Source organism: Octopus sinensis, linkage group LG8, assembly GCF_006345805.1.
Source record: "Octopus sinensis linkage group LG8, ASM634580v1, whole genome shotgun sequence".
NCBI lineage: Eukaryota > Metazoa > Mollusca > Cephalopoda > Octopoda > Octopodidae > Octopus > Octopus sinensis.
This window is the reverse complement of record NC_043004.1, coordinates 22,735,478-22,745,477: the sequence shown is the minus strand read 5'-3', so window position 1 is coordinate 22,745,477 and position 10,000 is coordinate 22,735,478. Positions and strand designations below refer to the sequence as shown.

The 10,000-nt window shown below is 33.0% G+C and overlaps 1 protein-coding gene across 1 annotated transcript in view; it reads right to left on the bottom strand.

The window, feature by feature from the left end:
* LOC115214978 (atrial natriuretic peptide receptor 1) overlaps window positions 1–10,000 on the bottom strand; it is an 853,780-nt gene that overhangs the window by 689,700 nt on the left and 154,080 nt on the right. The window lies entirely within an intron of this gene.

Here is a 10,000-nt window from a genome sequence, read left to right as displayed (position 1 = left end):
CTCACATACACATACACTCGCGCGCACACACACGCACGCACACACAACATAGATAACGCATACACATGCGTAAAATTTACACGTAAAACCAATAGGCACGTAATTAATTAAGTTTTGGACAGTTACGCTTCAGAACATTACAATATAAAACATAAATAAGAGCAATTTAGAGAGGTATTTGGGAACGACAAGAGGGTAATTACTTATTAATAGGTATTAGCAAATTGGGTGTGGCTGGGGAATAAACAAGATGTCCAACGAAATCGCAAATGATTTTAAGAAATATATTTCCACAAAAATATATGCATATACGCATGTATATATGTGTACAGGAATATCCAATTTAAATTACAGATGAAGAAAATTAGGGATAGTACTATACTCATTCCAGTTTCTAAGTTTACTTAGCCATCTTATCTCAAATAAAAGACAAGACTCTACACGTATTCATGCTGCCAACGTACTTAACTAGAACTGCTCAAAATAATAACATCTTGACTGTGTTATAAGGATATGGAGTGTTACTGCATATGTGTGAAAATTCAGAGCACACATGTCAAGATGCAGAAAAATAATTACTATATGCAGACAGAAAAATGTGTATACAATCAAAGCTTAACTCATGTTAACATTTTAACACGTTCAACAAATGCACATATGTATGGGTTGGAGTGTGGGCAATTTTGCGTGTATATATGCACCCGTATGCAGCTGTTCCTTGTTCGCTGTATGTACAAATTAAACAGGTAAGTGGGTATGTATTTGCTTGATATAAATAATCTGCAAATGCATGGGCTCGTCCAAGTGCACATGTGTGTACGCATTGAGGGGTCTATATACGTATGTCGGTAAACACACAACATATATACATACATATATATATATATATTATATATATATATATATATATATATATATATATATATATATATATATATATATATATATATATATACGCGAGCGGAAAAGACCAGCGGAAGACCTCCACGACGGCGGAGTTACGATTTCAGGAGGACGATTGGGATCACGTGGATGAGAAAGGCGCGATCCAGAGGGGAGTGGACAGCGTGCTGTGACCAGTGGTGTCAAATGGACGCCTGACGGACTGGTCAGTCAAGTGATCAAGTGATATATATATGATACTAATGAAATTTTTTTTTAGAACGCAGTACTAGAAGAGTAGAAATATTGGGCAAATTACACTTATAACACGCAAAAATTTGTTAGCTGTGGGACCATAACCCACTAAACTGCCCGCTACCAAATTTACCCGCAAATTTAGATGCTATTAAGTGATATGCACAATTACGCGTATATAAATATAAACAAACTATTTATATATATATAAATATAATGTGCATTGTACGATAAAAATAAGATGATCATTTTTCCCTAACGCAGAACCGCAGAAATATTGTCTAAATCATTTTTACAAGGTAGAAAAATTTGTCATCAAACGGCTATTCCTGCTGCTTATAAAAAAATGTTAGTTTATATTTATATATACGTAGTTGTGTTTTTAGCTTATTAGCGTCTAAATTTGCGGATAAATTTATTATCAGGCATTTCTAGCTTAAAGGTAAAGAACTTAGGCGAAGTATTTGAAGGATGTGGGTTCGAGCCCCATTGCTGTTTGTTGACAAACGTTTTCGCTTTGTAAGGGTAATTAACCCCATATTAAACCCATATTTCTGCTGTTCTAACGTCTGTTCTATCTTCAGAAAAAATATCTTATTTCTAACGTACAATACACATTTTCGAACCTTATAAAAAAATCAGTTTGCTTGTATTCACACACACACACACATACACAGAGGAGCCTTAGTTTAGTTAAAATGTGTTCCTGACATATTTTAAATTCTAAAGGTAAATTCACTGCAGTTACCAACAAGAAAAAATTCCCTCTCATGGTAAAATGTCTAAAAAACTATATCTACCCACGACTTCCCCCAATCAGATTCCCAGGTATATAATAAGGACACCAAAGTTCGTTTATTCTTAATCACTGTTTGGTGCTGATGTTAATATATTTTTCGAATGATGCAACCCAGTCAGTGATGATGCTCAGTTTCCGTTAAAACTACGAATTTGAAGCTGTCCTGACCTGACAAACCTGTCTTCGGTATTTCCCAACGAGGAAGGCTAAAGATTAAGAAACAGCCGTCTCGGAATCCGATAAGGGGAAGCAGTGGGCAGACATGGCGTTTTAATACCTTTTAGAGAAGTTTTCTCCGCGGTAACTGCAGTAGAATTTGCGTTTGGAGGTTTTAAAATGTCACCCATGTGTATGTCGGTGTATACGTTTGTGTACATATGTCTTTAGTGGGGGGAGAGAAAGACAAATATGTGTGTCTATGTTACTAGATGTACATGTCAGCATGTATGCAAATCCAAATATGTAAAAATTCATGTATATAAGTACACGAGTTATTGTACAATGTCTAAGCATACATTTCTGAAAAAACATTCCTCATTTTCATAGCACTTTCATTTCCTCTGACTTTCTAAGGACTACCTGCTGTTATAAGACCGCGTTTCACTATCGTCAAGTCAGTCACTCACTTTCTCTCTCATTCCTCACTTATTCAACCCTAATGGTATGATACTTATAAACATATAGATATATAATACATAGCATATGCACACAAACATACACAAAGACGTACACGTGCGCGCACACACATATGTGTATATATATAGATGTGTGTGTGTGTAGATATATACATGCACATCCATCCATACATACATACATATACACACACACATACATACATATATACACACACATACATATATGTATATATATATATAATTATTTATTCAACGTGCATGTATATGAGTAAGGGCTTACGTGTGTGAATTTGTGTTTTTCTGCCTATATGTGTATATATTTCTTCATATTATATCCATTGCAACATATATAAGCAAAATTGGTTTTCATCTGACGTGTCGAATATTCAGTAAGTGTCATATGGGAAACAAGCTTACAAGACAAAATTATTCAATATTCAAATTTTGTGGATACAAAGAACATTCTGTTTAGCAAATCCTCGGTGGGTGTTACTTGTATATTTTATTATCGTTATCATGACGAAATTGTGTATTAGGAGAGACAAAATCTGTTGAAATTTCTCAACTATAATTGGTGATGCGTCATGTTTTTTGCTACAAATTATTGTTTACACGTTATGCATATTTGCATAAATATGAAAGTTTTCGATTTCGAAATGTATGCTTTTTGATGCTGACTTCATTTTATAGTGAGTGATAAGTGTTTTTGCTATAGGTTTGTCGTTAACTTATGCAACATTTTTGCTTCTTGATTTTTTTTTCACCCTGGAGTTACTGACATAAATCTAAATCGAATGTCTATATAACGCCTATCGGTCATGTTCCCGATATTAAAAGTATTTCTTCTCCATGTTTCGAAAACGGAAATATATTTTTGGCCTATATCTAAAAGTGTCATATCATCATTGAATTTGAATAAGTTTAAGAATAAAATGCAATAATGATGGTTTAGTTTTACATGAATATTTATGCAAATCCTATGTTGATTTTCTTTAGAATTAGAAATTGATGCCTCGGTAGTTTCTTTATCTAAGACTGAACACTCGTGCAGTGTAATACGCTTTCCCAACGGGCTCAACAGTAATTCAATCCTTATGCAATTAAATATATAGGAATGAAAATAACCTGAAATATTCTTAAGATTTCATCAAACGTACCATAGACATAAATCTCAGCAGACATTTTAAATAAACAGATATAGTTCCAAACAAATTTCAGAGTGATTCTTATCACAATTGAGAAATAATCACCAGTAAAATTAAAAGAATTTAACCTTTTTCTAGATTACTACATGCACGTTTCCTAATGGAGGTGAATCTGAACTTCCTACCGAAATTATACAATGTAATGAGGATACTAAAATATTTAATGTAGATTCAAATGTTATTTCAAAATAAAATCTGAATTTTACACTAGTAAGCCAATATCCATTCAAACACAACTGCCGTGATAAATACGCTTTATAGCGAATATAAATGAAGGAACTTTGAGAATATATTAGATGTAAAAATAAATTTGATATATTGATTGCCTGTTTAAGTACTCTGTCGCTTTTGTAGTGTGGTATGTCAGTATTTAGCATTCCATCTATGCCAAAGTTGTATAATGTTCTTTCGTGTATAAAGATGCAATAGAATCGTTGGATTCAGTTTGCGAAGTACATTGAGAAAAGGATTCAAATTAAGTAGATTAGTGGGCAGTTACGTTATCTTTGATAAAATCTCTTTGGAGGCTGATCCCTAAATGGCTTTATAAAGGTATGGATATAATTTAACAATGCCCGGCGTTGAAAGAAAAGAAAATTTGTATTGGAAACATAATTAGAGTATATTTATCACATGGTAATTTTTTCGTTCGAAAGAAACACAGTATCGCTGTATAGTTAATTATCTCACTTCGTAAACATTGCTTCGTAGTCAGTCGTACTGTATATCCACTTAGAACGATCTCGGATATTATGAGTCAAATTCTATAGCTGGAAGCCTTGTTGAAGCCTGTCTGAGGGATAACTACTATTCTTGGGTGAATGCGGTCAATCTAGAGCCATGCTTAATATCAGCATCCGGTAGTTGGAGGGCTATAGTATAATCCGTCATCGTTGTTGCAAATATTCAGCCGATGTGATGGATCTGGGGATAATTTTCTTCATTCCGCAAACAAATCGTGAAGACCTTCTAAAGGTCATATGCATTATGTTTCTTCTACTGAATAAACATGAGAAAGTAAAACAAATTCAAACTTTATTGCAACAATATCTCAGCAATAATGTTTGGGGTGCTAAGCTAACTTAGCAGAGAGAGATATCTAACTGATATCAATAGATGTGTTGTTGGCACTAAAAAAACAACTGCCTGTTTAGTTAAACAGAACAAGGCTGCTTAAGAGAAAATGAAACTTTATATTTTCATGCTCCTACTCGATTCCAATATTAGATATATTTCTGGTCTCTCGTAGAACATATTGTAATACAAAAGGTAACTTAGAGTGCGTATTTTCACTTCGACTGGAGATATTTTTAACTTAGTAAATCTTTATTTCTTATTTATAAAACAGTGGCAGAGATGAATCTACAAAAGAACAACTAAAGCCCACTCTAACTGGTCGCATTCTGAAAATAGAACACGTTGAAGTACCACTTAACATACCCGAATTTCTCAAATTGCTAATCAGGCTTGGGAGGTCTTAGGCAATTTGGAATTGCAGCACTCACTTATAGCAAAAATAACAATGGATGACATGCCAAAAGAAGAGACATAACCTACTAGAATTGACAACCAGACATCTGAAATCTTTCTCAAATTACAGTCTATATCAGTGGTTCTCAAAATTTCCAAATAATTTTACGTGTCAGTCCCCTTATAATGTTTTCGATGATTCGTGGGCCCTTATAAATTGCAGGAAAAAGACATGGAAAAAAAATGACACACTCGTGTACTGTAATTTTCGGACTATGAACCGCACTGCTCATAGACCCGCAACCCCGAAAACCAGAACTTTATCCGGGCTATTCCCCATTGGGATACAATAAATACACGTGAAAATATAGGAAATTAGTTGATCAATTGGTTACAAAACAAATGAGGAACGAAATATATCGACATCACATGCTCGATCAACCATTATACCTGTGTATTTTCTATCGGCCAATCAAACTTGTTCAACGAGTGTGATTAGCAAGTGAATGTGTAGGAGTGGGGTGGGTTTTGAACCCAACGTAAAAAGAGGGTTATAGCATGAGAAAATCTTGAAAGTCTTGAAATTTTAAAACTCAACTGTCTCAATCCACTCCGTTTTCACAATACTTCAGCATCCCTTCGCGTTCCCCCTAAAATCGCTTCGTGATCCCCAGGCTGAGAACCACTGGTCTATATTATTAAATGTAGAAGGACACATGGGATGCGGCAATCTTTGACTCATTGTAAGGGAAGTGAAAACATGTGAAGTCTGATGGATAAGTGCTGTGTGAACAAAGATGACGGCGGTGACCATAACGACGACGGCGATGACGACGACAGCAGCAACCTCAACAATAACAACACTAATTCTTTTATTTTGGATGCAAAGGTGTTTTGTCTGTCGCGAATAAACCTGAGGAAATAACTCAGCCATATCACCCTATAACAGAAACCGTCCATATAGTATTTCCTATTATATGTGTATCATAAACAGTGTATAAATTACACATACATAAAAATAAACATACATATACACATATACACCCCCCACACACGTATAAAGTATTATAGAGTATATACACTTATATTTTATCTCACTGCGTTATATATCATTTACTATATAATTCCTTTCTATAATAAACACAATCGCATATGAGTGTATGTGTATATATATATATATATATATATATATATATAATAAATATTAAGGAATGAATCCAAAATTACAGGGAAAAATCAGATTTAGGGTTAAATCCAATTTATAGTAAAATATTATATAATATAATTCGAGACAAAACCACTATTTTAAAACCAAACAAGGAAAGACTTAATCAATACATAAAATTTTAATATAAATTAAATAAACCGCCACTACAAATGTTTCATGTCTGCTCCGACAATCTTCAGGTGGATTTTCGATCTTCTAATCAGTATCAAATTTTGAAGTGAATTCACTTCAAAATTTGATACTGATTAGAAGATCGAAAATCCACCTGAAGATTGTCGGAGCAGACATGAAACATTGTAGTGGCGGTTTATTTAATTTATATTAAAATTTTATGTATTGATTAAGTCTTTCCTTGTTTGGTTTTAAAATAGTGGTTTTGTCTCGAATTATATTATATATATATATATATGTATACATACATGCAAAGAAACATGTAAATAGCTATATGCATATACACATATACACCCCCCACACGTATAAAGTATTATACAGTATATACACTTAAATTTTATCTCACTGCGTTATATATCATTTACTATATAATTCCTTTCTATAATAAACACAGTCGCATATGTGTGTATGTATGTATGTATTTATGTATATATATATATATATATATATATATATATATATATATATATACATAAATACATAATATATATATATACATATATATATACAGAGAGAGAGAGAAAGAGAGAGATACAGAGAGACACACAGAGTGAGTATTCCTTTCTCTTGCATAACCGTATTTTGATATAATTGTTTCATATAAGTAAGTCGCCCATGGTGCTTCTCTTTTGTCTTAAATGTATACGGTAAGGTTAGACTTTAATAGGTCTTTATTTTCGTATGTGAAGCCATTCAGGAAACATTGATCGATCTGGAGTATGTCTGCCTGCTGGATGATGTTCCTTTTCAATCGGTGATAGCAATACTATATAGCAATATAGATCAAAGAAATGTTTTATACAATATTCCCAATGGTTAAACGTTAACATTTATTTCCGTTCGATACTAATTTACAGCCTGTAATTAATGCTTAATTGATTTCACATCTAGTTCTATAATCATAGGTGTAAACCAATCAAATATTATGTAAGCTCTAAAATCTTTGGCATAGTTTTCTTTGATATAATCTGATACAAGACTAGTTTAGCAACAAATCTAGCCATGAAGCGGCATTTCACTTGGAAATCTAGATGAGAGGTCAAATAATTTATCAAAGATCTTTTAAACGCTGTTAAAGGAAAATATTTTAAATACGTTAGTTTCGTCGAAGGCGTAATGTATCTGGTATTGATTTATATGCATAGCAGACGTTTATGTAAACTGTATTTATACTTAAAGGTAAAGTGCAATTAAAATACGCTTTTAGAGATTTTTTTATGATTAATTAATTTCAAAATAACTTATGTTGAACCCGTCAGCTAAAGAAAAGAAACGATGTGTCATTGCTGTGAAAAGAAATAAACATTTATCTCTATATTTCTTTCGTCTTCATTGCTTAATTATTTCTAATTTAGATATAAGACCAACAATGTTTTGAGCGTGCAGTGGTTTAGTCAATTACATCGTAGTTACATTTTTGCTCTGTCCCAGGGAGGCAGAAAAGTGCCAAGTTTTATAGCCGGAATAAAACATAAAGCAAGAATAATAGAAAAGCTATTATACAGAAGCAATTAAGCAAATATATAAAGGAAGTGTTTTTAAATACCTGGTGGATTTAATTTTCAATTTCTCTTCAATTTATGCAAAGGATTATATTTATTCTTTGTATTAGTTTATTAGTTTTAGTTTAAGTAATTTTTTCTGTTTCTAGTTTTCTGTCGGCCAACTTCGTCTGCTATTTTATACTCAAATACACATTTATTTAACCTGACACTGTAATGTATAAAGCTTGGATTTTATCTTTCCAGATGAACATCGATCAAAAGAGAGGCAAGGTTTCGCTCGGAAAAACTGTTTTTAATTACATTAATTTAGCTATTCCTCATACTGCGACAATATCACAAATGGCTTCTTTGAAATATAAAAGATTAGATATTAGGATGAAATGTCAAATAGACGTAGATAACGTAGCATTGGAACTATAGAAAAACAGGATGAAATATTGCAAGAGCGGTAGTCCGACAGACTGTACCTCTGCTATATATCCAGTTTTAGTATTAGTATATATTAGTTTCAAATTTTGACACAAGGCAAGCAAGTTCGGGGGAGGGTATAAGTGGATTACACAGACTCCAATCCTCAAGAAGTAATTATTTTATTGACCCCGAAAGGATGAAAGGTTAGATTGACTTCGGAGGAATTTGAACTCAGAAGGTAAAGATGGACGAAATGTTGCTGAGCATTCTGCCCGGTATGCCGCCTTAGACATAGTATATATTAATGAAACTACAATCAATGTATTCAAAAGAATTGGTAACGTGCTAATACCTTTGCTTTGAGTTTGAGTGCCGGGCCTAGCCGTTTCTAAATATTTAGGCTTTTACCTTGGTAGAAATAAAAATGAAATCTTTCACAAATGGCATTTTGCCATCCTAATGAAAGAAGTATGTATTGGATAATTCAATTTTACATAAACTTTGTCACGAAAAGAGGGTATCGTCAGGAATTCGTTGGTTGATAGGTCTGTTCTTCCAACAAAGAGTTACGTAAAAATAGCAGCAAGCGCAACATGAAAAACAACGAGTAAACATAAATAATCTAATGGGCAGTAAACCACATGTTTGTATACAGTACCATGTTCCGCACCGTGTAAAGTATGATCTACATATGGGCTGAAGGCATGGTAGATCTACTTATAAATGGAACTGTTAACACCTGGTTATTGTCTAACCATCCACATGCCTGACATATGTTATTGAATTTTCATTTTTTTTTACTCATGGTCGGTTGGTTGGCAGTTTCATCAAACCTTGTACAAAATACTTTGTCGTATTTGATTACAATTATTTAATTTTAAACTTGAAATGATGCCTATTGCACTCCATCTCTTTCTTTTATCTGCTTACCCAATATATCCTCTTCCAAATCTATGATTTTTATCTATTTTCCCTTTATTATTGTCCCACTACCTGGAGCCTATATCAACTCAGTACTACGTTTGTGGAATATTTCATCTCACCAATCACTGTTTGAGAATTTACCATTAATAATAGATATTATTGTGGATCTGCTATTAGAATTAATTTCTTTATTCAGTGAATGTTTAGTATTCTTAAGTACACAAAACTACAAAACAAACACTTAGAGATATAGATGGATACGTATATACGTATATGCTTGTCCGTGAGTGGATATGTATAAAAATGTGCATGCGTGTGTCGTGTGAGTGCGTGTGTGAATGTGTGTGTATATCTATGTTAATAAATGAAAAGGAAATAATAAAAGCTCAGTATCGTAACACAGATGCAGTTGAATTAACATGGAAGTTATTGCTTTCACTCATTAATTCGCTGTATTTTTTTATAGTATTTCACGTGTAATAGCTGATGCATCTAGATATGGTATTTAATTCATT